Below are 15,093 nucleotides of genomic sequence, written 5' to 3'. Positions count from 1 at the left end.
TGATGATTATGCAACGTTGTTATAAATAGATTTCGGGGAAGTAAGAGAACGGGGATACGGCATCGGATATACCTCAAAGGATAATCGTGCGAGAATTCCGAATCTAAGAAAAACACACTTTAAGGTAGGAAAGGCATGTATGCATTCACTAGTTCATGTATTCCCAAAAACTATAGTAAACCCTAGAATCTTATTTCTAAGATAGTGAACAAGGATAGTCTTGTTTGCAGCGTACACGTTCCCGTCGTCGCTAGACCGTGAAACATGGAGTTTTCACGTTGTCGTTTGAAGGAAATTGGCTTACATAAATGTATCAGACAGAATCCATTTCAGAGTATATTTCACGTCTGGCTCTCAATTGTTTTCTGCCTTCGCCGTTCGCGTTGCTGTTCAGTCTACGGAACAGATGCTCATTTGCATAAGCTTTATTCCCAAGATGCATCGCGATACATTGGTGGTTGTAACATACATTACATCTCCCTTCGTTCATAACAAACTATTACATTGATTTGGTATGAAGTGGAATAAAACTGAAACTAAACAACTGTCTGTGTGCTAAATAGCTTGACATGCAGTGAACAATGTTAACATAAACAATAACGGAAATATGGGTGGATATGCCGCAGTGGCATCAGTCACTGGTGAGAATTACCCATGAACATAGTCCTTTAGATACTTAGGCAACTTGACAGTTCTCCCAGACCTGGTTGTAAATAATTCTGAGTTAGCTGGTTCCTGGGGAGTCAGGTCCACAGGGCTGTCTTGTCTTGTCTTTGTATTCGGTGTATCTGACACATGAGGTTGCTCTTTGTTTACTGGACTTGATTCCTTGGTTGCTTCGGAGTGTCTCTGAAGTGTCTCCGGTCTCTGTGCCAGTACTTTGGCCTTGTAAAATTCATTGTGAATTCTTGCATTTTAAGCATTGGGGTCACTCATTGGTGCTTTTGTGAGAATTAAGTATCTCCTATTTCTCCTGTATTTTCTACCTAGCTCCGTCTGTATAACATAAGATCGAGGTGTTGTGTGTTTCTTCACTACAACAGCTGATTTCCATTTATTTCCAAGTTGAACTCTGACTTGGTCTCCTGGTTGTAATAATTTGAGTTCTGAGCAACACTTTTGATCATAATAATCCTTTTGCTTCTCCTTTATTTTTTTTTTAGTTTCTCTGTAATTTCTTCTTGTCCAGGTGGTTTGAGTAGGTCAGCGGTAGCTGGAAGACTTGTTCTCAGTCTACACCCCATCATTAACTGTGCAGGTGATTTGTTGATTCCATCAAGTGGTATATTTCTGTAATTCAATAGACCCTTGTATGGATCCTCTTGATCTGATTTCTCTAGAATGTTCTTGACTGTTTGTATGGTCCTCTCTATTTGCCCGTTCGACTGGGCATATGTTGGGCTGGAAGTGGTATGTAAAAATTAATAGTCCTTCGCAAAACCTGCAAATTCCTTACATGCATATTGGGGCCCATTATCACTGATGACTTCATCCGGAATCCCGGATGATATTATCATGATATATCATACTATCAATATTAGTGTGTCGTTGATCAAGTAAAACAAAAAATGATATTATCATGATATATCATACTATCAATCTTAGTGTGTCGTTGATCAAGTAAAACAAAAAATGATATTATCATGATATATCATACTATCAATCTTAGTGTGTAGTTGGTCAAGTAAACAAAAAATGATATTATTGTGATATATCATACTATCCATCTTAGTGTGTCGTTTATCAAGTAATACAAAAAATGATATTATCATGATATATCATACTATCAATCTTAGTGTGTCGTTGGTCAAGTAAAATAAAAAATGATATATCATACTATCAATCTTAGTGTGTCGTTGATCAAGTAAAACAAAAAATGATATTATCATGATATATCATACTATCAATCTTAGTGTGTCGTTTATCAAGTAAAACAAAAAATGATATTATCATGATACATCATACTATCAATCTTAGTGTGTCGTTGGTCAAGTAAAATAAAAAATGATATTATCATGATATATCATGCTATCAATCTTAGTGTGTCGTTGGTCAAGTAAACAAAAAATGATATTATCATGATATATCATGCTATCAATCTTAGTGTGTCGTTGGTCAAGTAAAACAAAATATGATATTATCATGATATATCATTCGCTTACTGTTTATGTTATTTTGTTCAACATTGATAATAATAAAATGATATGATATTGATACCTTGATAACTTGCTATTTTAGAATATCACTCTATCCTGCTAATTTCTATTTATTGATAGTGATATTTAGATTTTTCAATCTACCTGCTTCACTTATTAATGAGAATGATAGTGATAATTTGAGATTCCTTTTTGGGGGGCCAACTACCATGATAATCCAATTGATAATGACATTTTGATATTTCACATTGATATTTCACTTTATTCAAGACAATATCATACTACAGTCGAACCTCTATTAAGCGGCCCTCTATTGAGCGGTCACCCTCTATTCAACGGTCATTTACCATAGTCCCAAATTTTCCCCCTTATGTTTACTGTAAATTTGACCTCTATTGAGCGGTCACCTCTATTAAGCGGACGCGGTCACCAAAGGAGGGTCCCAATTGGTTGATTTCATTGTTTTTCACCTCTATTAAACGGTCATCATCAATATTTGTCAGCATGACAACAGATAGTGCACGTCATATTTCGTCATATTTTTAACTGTCTAATCTAATTACTATGGCTAATCGTCTTGTGAGACTTGTGTGGTCTTGTGCGGATCAGTCGCATCAAATTCCTCGATTACCAAATTCCGCTTTAGCCAGCTAGAAGAAAAACTGTCACCTTCCAATTTGTATTCACAAGGAATCTCGAGTCCATAGCCACCACCTCTGTTCACCCACTTCCCTTTGACTACGACTTTCTCACAGTTCGTAGGTCTCTTGAGATATTTGGTAACCCACGTTGACATCAGTTTGGGAATATGCCTGATAACTTCGTAATCGTCAACTAAAGTATCCGGGTGACCGTCTCCATCCATCACCGTTTTGTCGGCTTTTTCTCTTACGATTGCAACAGCATTCGGATCCTTCATGTTAGTTGGTTCCCGCATAAGTTTGTAAACATCTTCTAGTGCTGGTTCCCACTCAGTCATGTACTCATGGTATCCCCGAATGAATGCAACTGGGTCAGATTTGTGAGTTTTTGGGTACGGCAACGCACTGCGAGTTTATGATTCGACTTCCAAAATCGCGCAAACGCGATATCGACGGAAACGATGCGTGTAACATCACCTTAACAAGAGCCGTATAGGCAAAAACATACTGACTAGGCAGTTTCAAACATTTCTGGATCAAATTGGAATGCACCAGGCCCCGTCTTAGGGCTAACATGATTGTTACTGTTGTTTATTATAATAAAAAGTTCTTGCGCATAATTACAGCCCGATTTACGCTAATTTAGAGGCGAAAATAGCGAAACCTCTATTAAGCGGTCAACCTCTATTAAGCGGTCACTAAGCTTAGTCCCGAGGGTGACCGCTTAATAGAGGTTCGACTGTATTATCACTAAAAAGTCATTGAAATATCAAATTATCAATTATCAAATGAATGATAAACAATCATGATATTTTGATAATCCGCAATCCTGCACCTTAGTGGCTTTTACACAGTCTTTTGCACATAATTAGACAAGTTCATATCCGTGGTTAGCATTCCCACAATGATTTTTTTCAAGCACTTCTTTTTCGACAATTCTTGGCTTTTCTGCAGTCAGTTTTCGTGTATTTTTGAGAGGGGCAGAAATACTCATCCGCCATATTGTTTTGCGCGCTCTGGAGGCATGGGCCGAGGCAGATCGCGGCTGGATGGCTGGCAGCTTGTGACAATGACGTCATTGACCACAAAAACTGAGTCGCCTAGTTATAGACCATTTCTATACCTATGGGGCTGGCACGTGACCTGCTGCGAATTAAAATGTTGATTTGTGACCGAAGGGCTAAACTTTTCTTGCCGGTTACGACATCAGTGTGCAGACGTGTTTCAAAGGAACTTAACATATAGATTTAGGCACTGCCTAAAAGCGGAGCCAGCATGACTTTTTTCAGCATAAACTTGTGTAGAACCCCCTTCCCTGCACTTTCATTATGCATCATGTTCCACCACCCACAAAAACGGCACCATATGCATACCTGTCAACTCTCCCGCATTAGGCGGGAGTCTCAAGATTTTGGACCCCTTTTCCCTTTTCCCTCGTTGAGCACCAAATCTCCCGCTTTTAGCGATTTTTATCGCTTCCAAAAAATTATTCTACAGAAAATCGTCATTTTTCCTATTATCTTTTAAAATATTTAAAACAATTATTCCCTTGCGCAGCGCAATTTATCTAACACCCTCGTGAGATCTATAAGTGGATTTGTTCGCGAAAGCTTTCTTTACGCTAACGCCTGCGAGGTTATACCCACCCCTCACCAAAAAATGAATATACCCCACCCCTCCCCCCAAAAAAATTCTCAAGCCTTGAGATTTTCGGAGGTTGACAGGTATGGAAAAGTGAATTTGGGAGTTTGAGTTAGAAGGCTGTTTTACTCAAAGTTTCTAAGCTGATCGCCAAACTTCGTAAATCATTCACATGATGTTAGAAATTTCTTAAAAATCTTGATGATCGGTCGTATTTGGTTCTTTCCTTCACTTAAATAAAACGCATATTGTTAAACAACAACACACACCAATTTTAGTGGCGCATTACGCCTTTCTGGTCGTTTAAAGCTTCTATTCAAAATTATAAAATTAATTGTCATTGATTACCTCTCAATTGGCTCACGTGGGTTTACCTTTGATCTAGCATACAGTTGATGTAACAAAGGCTGTCTGATTTGCAACCATAGTTAAAAATGGGTCTTTTAACTTTTTTCTCACTAACCATTTTGGAGCACTGCAACATGCACTGCGTGGTATAAATGAGTTTTCAACCTCTCGATTTTTAACCGCTTTTAACCGGAAAATAGGTCACATGACAGTTTTATGACTCTTGTCATAGAGGACCTGTTTACAAAGTATTTTTTTTTAAATATCAATCATTGGTCATATGTTTACATTTTGATTTGACTGAATCGCTTTGCTTAAAAGCTGGTAAAAAAAACAAATTTTACAAAAGAAACAGACTACACTATCATATAAATGGCATTTTTCTTCAGGCGGAGTACCAAAATAGATCTTTCTAGTTTCAAAGAAGCTTAAAAGGTATCTCTCGCTTCTCTTCTACCCTCTCCCTTGGTGTCTAACCACAATTATTTAATGCGAAGAGGATATTTACAATAACTAATCATGCTCGACCATTAGCATAAAATCTCTAGGACGTGAAAAAAAATATATTTTGAGCGTTTTATTCGTTTTCATTTTCTAAATTGTGCCTCATCCTAAAGAGTAATGTTCACGCATAATAACAAGATTTTATTTAGTCCAAATAAACACAATTTTGGGAAAAAAAGAGGGAAGTTTATTTTTAACGCAGTTGTCATGCTGGAACGCACAGTCACTTGTTCATTTCATTCTTTTGCCATTTACGCACGCTTCTACGGCTAGAACAAAGATTTAGTCGAGACCGAGTGAACGACACTCTTTTGAATTTATCCTCCTATTTTGAAACGCGTTAGAATCTGGAGCCTATCTTTCACACACCGAGAGTTTCTTAGTTGGAGATTCATATATGGTACATGATTTTCATAAAACGAGTCTATGACTACCAAAAATTTTTTTTGGAAGTAAACATAATTATTGGCTGTTGTTGCATGTCTTTGTTATTGAAGGACTTATTGCTCTTAAATAAAGGGTGCTACGGAAATCAGACCTCCAAGACAAATTCCTAAAGGAATTCTTATCAAACGTCCAATACAAACTTTCCAGCGATTTCCACGTCTTTTTGAGATATTTAGAATACAACTACATGCGTGCTTTGCGGCTTGGAGACGGTAAAACCATGCAAGTCCGTAATCGTTTAATAATTTTTAAACCAGGTGGAAATATGAGCTCGGAGTTCACTCAGATTAAGTAAAATAACATTTTTAGCTATGCTGTGAGTCTCGGCTTTTAACTTTGCTTATGACTGGATGTACCAGAAATGTGGAATTTAGTGAGTTAGAACTTTTCTCATGTGATTCATTCTCTTCAAAATATCGCTAAAATCTTAGGAAGTTATTTTGCTTTCATAAAATAAGTTAACCCCTATACCTTATTATCATGATAATTTTTGTTTAAAAAGTATAACAGGCGAGCATACTATCTAATGTTATAAATGTAATAAAACTTCGCAAAACATCGCCTTCGTCAAAGCGTGGGCTGTTGTCATGACAAATGGCAGAAAATGGCGTCGCATGGAATCGAGGACGCCAGACAGTGGCTTATGCAAATGAGCATCTGTTCCGTAGACTGGTTGTCGTTGCTTAAGGTCCCTAATGTGCGAGTTCGATGCCCGCCACGAGTTTTGTTTCTATGTAAATAAGAATTATACTGTATACAGATAGAAAAACACTACTCTTGGCGGGCGTTAAACTTCTTATATAAGCATTCAATGGGGGAAAATGAGATAAAAGAAGACTCAGATATGATATTTTAAGATCTGTTGTTTTATTTTTACGATATATATTTTTAAACGAATCGATTTCCTCCATACATTCATTTAAAGAATTACTGACAGTAGACTTGGGTTGCCTGAGCATGCGCAATACACATCTCTGCCGGTTGCCATGGGCTGCTGTGATCTAACTTGGTTAAAACTAGGTTAAACTAATCAAAAGGGTCTTTCTTTTTGGGTCTTCATTTTTCTTTCTTCACTATTATCAGTTAAGGTCTTTGTTTTAGGTTTTAAATTCTTCTTTGTATAAGCATCTACCATTATGGATGATGTTCTCCCTGTGGACACGGCGAACTCGCCAACTTCAACAAGGTAAAAACAGATATTTTATTCGTAGCTTTTCACTCGACACGTAGTTGGACATATCGAGCTGCGTGTTTATGTAAACGATGATATTGTTCATTTACATGTTACTGGACACTGGATAAATGAATTACAGCCTTGTTTTCGGATGCGTAGAAGAGAGGCCTTTTTTAATCGAGATAACTGTATTTCATAACCTTAGTACTACTAACCGAATTCAACTCAATATCAGGTTGGATACAACTACTTAAAAAAACTACATAACTAAGTGAAGCAAGCGCACGTGCAAATATCTAGAGAATGTCCCTTGGTGTTAGTATAACAGACAATGTCTCCTGCAATACTCATGACACTACCCCCCTTCCAAAGATGATATCTGTCTCGTATAAAAGCTTTTACAAATAACATAACGTAGTCTTTAAATCTTAAAGGAACAGTTCTTGTCCTTGATGGGCGAGAATCGCATGATTCAACACCATCGTCTTCTATATTTGTGTCTCTAACATTCCTATCAGTTACTCCATCATTCCCGTAAGCATTTCCCTTGTCTTCATCAGCGGTGTCGATATATCCAGCCAGACCGAGCCATGTAGGCGCTGCCCTTCCCTCATACCGCCACAGCTTATTGCGATGTCTGTGGGACTATTTATCGACATCCAAATAGTAATCTAGATACAACCCTCAATTTTTTGTATGATATTGTGGAACGAGTAAGCAAAGAAAACAAGTTCTGTTTAATAATGGGCGATTTTAATTTGAATTTGCTCAATTATGACTCTAATTCTGACACAAATGACTTTGTAAATAGCCTGGGTGCTTACCACTTTCACCCTCATATATTAAAGCCCACCAGAATCACTGAACACTCGGCAACTTTAATCGATAGCATTTTTTTCAATTCCCTGGAACATCAGACCCTAAGTGGAAATATACTTACTGGAATTACAGATCATCTTCCTAATTTCTTAATTATTAATAAATTAGCACCTTTACCCCAGAGTTACAAAATGTACAAACGAGATTTCTCCAAGCTTGATAAAGAAGCATTATTATCAGATATTCAGTCCTTCAACTGGATTGATGTCCTACCATCTAATGATGGATCGAAAAATGTTAACGATATATTTCAATCCTTTTTCTCAAATATTTCTGCTATTATTGACAAACATGTTCCCCTGAGGAAACGGACAAGAAAGGAGATTAAATCACTTTCCAAGCCTTGGATTACCAAGGGCATTATAACATCAATCAAGTTGAAGGACAAATTCTATAAAAAATATCTTGTATCTAGAAGTGAGTACTACCTCTCAAAATACAAATGCTATCGCAATAAGATTAGTCAGCTTATTAGAACTAGCAAACAGAACTACTATCAGAATTACTTTGCTACCAATAGTAAGAATATAAAAAATATTTGGTCAGGTATTAAGGAATTGATAACAACAAAGCCTACTTGCTCAAACCAACCCTCCAAACTTATCATTAATAATAAGCCAGTCAAAGACCCCAAAGCTATTGCAATAGCCTTTAATAACTTTTTTGCTACAATTGGTAGTCAGCTTGCTAGTAAAATTCCACATGTAGATAGAAGTCCTGAATCCTTCCTTGGTCCACCGCTAGTAAACAGTTTTGTCCTTTCTCCGGTCACAGCATTTGAGATAGAGGATATTATTTCTGGGTTAAATCCCTCCAAGGCATCAGGTCCTTATAGCATCCCAGTTTGCCTTCTAAAATTTTTGAAGTCCTATTTATCAGTACCCTTGGAAATATTATACAATCACTCATTTAGTAATGGCTGTGTCCCGGATCAGTTTAAAATTGCAAAAACAATTCCAATTCATAAAAAAGATTCAGCTAGCTGCATGGATAATTATAGACCAATCTCGCTGCTTTCAATTTTTAACAAAATCTTGGAGAAACTAATGTATAAAAGACTTATTGCCTTTATTAACAAATATAATATTCTCTATGACAAGCAATTTGGATTCCGAGAGCAACACACTACTTTTCATGCAACACTTCTAATTGTAGACAAAATTCAAAGGGCTATAGAGGAGGGCCAGTATTCCTGTGGGATATTCCTCGACTTCTCAAAAGCATTTGACACAGTTGATCATAAAATTCTTATTAGCAAACTTGCTCACTACGGAATTCGTGGAATTGCAAATGAATGGTTTTCATCATACTTGTCAAATAGAAGGCTATTTGTGTCAGTTAATAATTCAGAATCTGATGAAGTTGTCCTCACTCATGGAGTCCCACAGGGTTCAGTACTTGGCCCCCTCTTATTTCTTATTTATATCAATGACTTTCATAGATGCAGTAGTATATTTGATTTTCATATCTTTGCTGATGACACTAACCTATTTTACTCGAACAGTAGTTTGCTTGCTCTGGAATCCTGTATCAACGAAAATCTTCTTCATGTTTCTAGCTGGCTTGCTGCCAATAAGCTCTCTCTAAATATTGATAAAACAAACTTCATCATTTTTCATCCACCACAGAAAATCTCTAATTATATTCTAAGTATTAAGATAAATGGCAAATGCATCAAGAAAGAGAAGTACATCAAATATCTAGGCATCTATATTGACTCAAATCTTAGCTGGAAATATCAGATACTTCATATAGCTAAAAAGATCAAACGTTGCATTGGTGTTCTCTCAAAAATAAGACATTATGTAAATATTTCAGTCCTAAAAATGCTTTACTATACATTACTATTTCCATTTCTAACTTACTCAGTTGTGACCTGGGGCAACACCTATGCAACTACTCTTCAGCCCCTTTTTATACTTCAGAAAAGGGCAATTAGAATATTAACTTTTTCTGATTTTAGGACCCCTTCAAATCCATTATTCTACCAACTTAGTCTCCTCAAACTTCATGACATAATCTATCTTAACAATGCACTGTTTATGTATGACTTCCATTCAGATCATTTGCCATCTGTCTTCAAATCATTTTTCACAAATATTAACAGGATACATCAATATAATACAAGACTTGCTAGTAGGAAGACTTATTACCTGCCTAAGATACGCACAAACTATGGCAAATTTAACATTCGCTTTCTTGGTGTAAAAATCTGGAACGATATTCAGGATGATTATAAATCTAAATCTCGCTCCAGTTTCAAGACACTAATGATCAGCTCTCTTTTAGATCGTTACAAAAGCTAACTCTATTATTGTTGTAATTTACAAACTTAAGATTCTCTCCTATATATAAATGATCCCTATAATCGACCTCCCCTTGCTTGTGCGTGTTTTGTTCTTGTGCGTGCATTTATTGTCGTTTGTTTTTCGTTTCTGTTTGTATTGATATTATATTGATGTATCATGTTGTTTACCCATGCAATTTTCCGCTTGACCTAGCCGCTTAAGCTCGATTAGCTATGCTATTTCTTAATGCGGCTGGTGCCCAATTATAAAAATTATATTTATTTTTCTCCTTTTCTTATTTAATAAGTAATATCTGTATAATAGAGGGTGCTAATAAAAAAATATGTTGTAAATATGTTGTCGATGTACTACCTTTGGCTTGCTTCTGCCATCTTTTTGTATTCTATAGGTAATGTCATTTAGCCTTGCGGTGACGATATAGGGTCATGCCTTAGTTCCGCGAGGATTCTGGTACCACACAGGATCTCCAGATTCAAGGCCTCCGGTGTTAGCGCGGAGATCATACCGGTCCTTCTGGTTTCTGTTTCTTTCCTGAGATTACCCCTTGCGTCAGCACGCACTGCTTCCATGCGCTCACGAAGATCTCTGATATACCCAGGCCACTTCCACTTTCATTCCTCATTGGTCGTTCAAACATCATTATTGGTAACCGCAACTCACGACCGAGCATCATACAAGCTGGTGTGTACCCGGTAGCCTCATGAACTGCAGAACGATATGCCAGTAGTGCGAGCGGAACGTTCCGATCCCAAGTTTGCTGATTTGCAGCCGAAAACTTGGCGAGATAATCTTTAATAGTCCTGTTATACCTTTTGATCATGCCGTCTGACTCTAGATGTGCAGGAGTGGTCCTAGTCTTGTTGATGCCTAATAGTTTATAGACTTCAAGGAACACTTGCAACTCGAAATTCCTCCCTTGATCAGAGAGAAGTTCCAATGGTACGCCAAAACAAGAGATGTAATGAGCCACAAGATCCTCTGCTACTGTACCAGCCTCCTGGTTTGGAATTGAGTATGCTTTCGGCCGTTTAGAGAAGAAGTCCATTACGACAAGCAAATACCGGTTCTCCTCTTCTGTTCTTGGCAGTGGCCCGGTAATATCGATCGAAATACGTTTCCCTGGTTCACCAACACGGTAAATTTGTAATGGACTCCTTGGTCTCCTCTGAGGACCCTTCCTCGCAGCACAAACGTCTCATCTTCTACATGACTCCCCAATATCTCTGTTACACCCTATCCAGAAAAGACGTATTCTTTTCCATCTCTATTTTTTTTCCGAAATACCCTGCCGTTACCAAATCATGCAGGGAAAACATCACCTCTTTTCTCTTACTGTTAGGCACAACGAGAAGAAGTGTTATTTGACTTCCGACATTACTTTCCCACTTTCGTAAGAGCACACCGTCCTTTAACACCAAACTGTCCCACAGCGCACAGTAGGCCTCCGCAGAGGATGAGGAATTCTCTTTCCATGTCGAGCGACCAAGGCCCCTATCCAACCAGCATTGCCATGCAAACAGCCTTTGCGATGAACAATAGAGAAGTCGTACTGTTGAACAGGCTGAATCCATCTCGCGATTTGTCCTTCAGGGTTTGAAATTACCAATCCACCGAAGAGCTGAATGGTCAGTTCTCAATAGATACCTCCTCCCCTATAAGTAGTGGTGAAAACGCTCGCACCCTTAACTGCGTATCTGTCTTCAGGATTCACCATACTTCCGGTCTTAACCACCACTTCCACTTTAAATAATCTGTAGCCGACCTACGACCCTTGAGCCCGACTAGCACTGGTTTCCCTGAAACTGATATATCTTGGCGGTTGTTATTGCTGCGAATAATAATTGTTCGTAGGAGGGGGTAACAAGGTAGGCTGATGTAGCTGTGGTAGCTGGTGTTGCGGCTGATACTGTTGTTGCCCACTTCTGCCTTGTGTTTCGCCCCTTCTCTTCTCAGATAATTGCACTCCCTTCTAAGGTGTTCTAGTTCCCGACAATTCCACATTCGTGCGATGTTGATGAAGGTACAATACATGCTATCGATGTAACTTTTTGCACAAATTAATGTCCCTCTCCCGTTAATGAACAGCAAAAGGTGTAATATTCCCAGTATATAAAAACAAATTATAAGAAATACGGATAATTTGTTTTCAGGGAGGATGCACTGCTGCAAACCAAGGCTGTGAAAGGAGGTGAGGCATTCCTATTGCCAAAAACCGAAGAAAACTCTAACCACAACAGGCATTTAAAGGATGTAAGTAAGAAAGAAATGGCATGCCCATCGCCACTACCAAAGGAAACAAACTCAGGCGGCAGACGATTAAAGGGTGTGCGTAAGGGAAATATGACATTCCCATCGCCACAACCTCACCAACAACCAAAGAAAACGGAAACGACAGGCATTTAAAGACGATGTATGGGAGATGAAGATTCCCTTTAAACGCCGCCCAATAGAAGAAATAAACTCAAACAAAAACAGCAGACGTTTTGAAGCGAATAAATACAATATTTTAGTGTAATGACTATATTCAGGCTGCGTTTACTAAAAGGTCCTGTAAACACCCCGTGGGTCATTTTTTGGATATAATAAAAAAATCTGGCGTAGAATAAGAATATAGTCTTTTTGCCCGTTTCGGCCTAAAATTTGACCTTTAGCGATTGCAATTTTACCGGTTGAATATACGGCGGAAGTGAATCCAACCCTATAGGTTTTAACACTAAATTGATCTCTTTGACATATCACTGCAAAAAAGCTTGAATGCAAATATTCTCAAACTTAGTTTGTTTTGATCATAAGTTTAGGTCATTTTTTCACGTTCGCGGGATACAAAAAGCTGTGTTTTTCCAAAGTTTACCCAAAAGTCTTTTAGCAAACATGCCTAGTAGAAACTGTCACAGCACAACAGTCATCATCCGAAAAGTTTGAGAACGATGAAGAATAAGAACCTGTCCCTTGCAAACCTAAAGAAATATGAGCTGACAATACATGAGATTTACAACGATGCTTCATCAAATCGACAGAGCTGTAGTAAAACAAAGTCAAATGGTAAGATTTTACCCGTGAAAAGAAAGTGGGTAGGCTCAATTTGCTCAATAAAACGGTCAATTCTATTCACACACCTTAATTCTAATATATAGATTTAGGCATTGCCTAAAAGGGAGCTCCAAACGACCAAATCTTTGTTAGTTTTCGCTTAATAAATATTATTTATAATGTTAAATATTATTATATTTTTGTTTTTGACGACGTCAACGATTTCACAGATCACGCGACCAACTTGTTATGCCTGTTTCGCTTGTTTTTTTTACTTTGATGACGTCAGAATATGTTTTATTCTAGTGACGTCATTGACCAAATTGTTGCAACCCCCATAACACCTTCATGACACATACCAAGATTAGTTGTTATATGATGTTTTTTTTCATTAGATATGGATATTTTTGTTCTTAATGAAATCGGAATTTTTGCTTTTAGTGACATCCTCGATGACGTCACAAATCATGTGACCATATTTTTGCAGCTTCCTTGACACAAAATGACATCTGCCAAGTTTGGTTGTAAAACAATGTTTCTTTCAAGAGATATGAATGTTTTGCTTTTTATCACGTTCTTTGCTTTAAGTAACGTCATCGATGACGTCACACAACACGTGACCATATTGTTGCATCTCTCTTGACACCTACATGACACCTACCGAGTTTGGTTGCCATACGATGTTTCCTTCGTGAAATATAAGCATATAGAAGCATATTTTTGCTTCTCGTGACGTCATCGATAACGTCACAATCACGTGACACCCCCCTTGCACCCCCCTTGTTACATACATGACACATACCAAGTTTGGTTGTCATATGATGTTTCGTTTAGGATATATGAATATAGATATGACATCGGGATAGTTTTGTTAAAGAGACGTCATCAATGACGTCACGCATCACTTGACAATATCTTGGCACCGCCCTTGACACATACATGACACCTACCAAGTTTAGTTGTTATACAATGTTTCTTTCACGAGAGATGAATGTTTTTTATCTTGATGGCGTCAGCATATTTTGCTTATAGTGACGTCATTGATGACGTCACAATCCCGTGTTTATATTGGAGCACCCCCCTTGACATCAACATGACACCTACTGAGTGTGGTTGTAAAACAATGTTTCTTTCAAGAGATGTGAAGGTTTAGCTTTTATCACGTTTTTTGCTTTTAATGACGTCATAGATGACGTCATACCACACTTGACCATATTGTTGCATCCCCTTGACACCTACATAACACCTACCGAATTTGGTTGCCATATGATGTTTCCTTCGTGAAATATACATATTTTATGTTTTGATGACGTCAGCATATTCGCCAAAATGTAAACTTTTAAGCAGAAACGGACAAAAAGACCTCGATATTCGTAATCTACGTCAGAATTTCTGCTAAATATCGACAAAGTTTGTTTGATACTAGGGGTTTATTATATGGCTACGATAGTACGCGCGCTGTGATTGGCTAATTTGTAGTCGTGACATTCCCGTATTACCCGTCTCTGAGGGCATTACGGAATTCCGTATTGCCCTACGAAAAATTGTTCACAATCTTTTGGTTTTTGATATTTTTTCCAAAAACGAGCGATAGCGAACATTCGAGTAGCGAATTCTAACACCCAGAAGAAACAGAAATATTTAATCAGCGGGCCGTCTTTTTCCGTATTCGGAGCGGGACATTTTGTGAGCTTTTTTGTGTTGCTTTGTTCGGTTGCACGAATTTCGCTAAAAAAAAATCGATCAAAAAACCAAAGCCACCAAAAAAAAAAAAACAAGAAACAAACAGGTCTTAAAGTTGATAATGTGAGAGGACGAGCACTTTGAGTCGGAGTTTTATTATCCTGAAGAGATTGAAGAGGAAATTTTTGACACAAAGAAAAACAATAAAATCACGAGCCGCCACCGATAGCCATAAAATACAAAGCTTAAGTTATTTATATCGGATAAACAAACAAATGGAT

At 37.7% G+C, this 15,093-nt stretch overlaps 1 long non-coding RNA gene across 1 annotated transcript; it reads left to right on the top strand.

Annotated features, from left to right (window-relative positions):
- Positions 1 to 2: 2 nt before the first annotated feature.
- Positions 3 to 12,702, top strand: LOC116619757. Its single transcript, XR_007312627.1, has 3 exons — positions 3 to 124; positions 6,839 to 6,923; positions 12,250 to 12,702. It is a non-coding gene; the product is annotated as an uncharacterized LOC116619757 (long non-coding RNA).
- The last annotated feature ends 2,391 nt before the right edge of the window (positions 12,703 to 15,093 follow it).

This window comes from Nematostella vectensis, chromosome 8, assembly GCF_932526225.1.
Source record: "Nematostella vectensis chromosome 8, jaNemVect1.1, whole genome shotgun sequence".
Lineage (NCBI taxonomy): Eukaryota > Metazoa > Cnidaria > Anthozoa > Actiniaria > Edwardsiidae > Nematostella > Nematostella vectensis.
The sequence above is the reverse complement of the archived record's forward strand: the minus strand, read 5'-3'. Positions and strand labels throughout refer to the sequence as shown.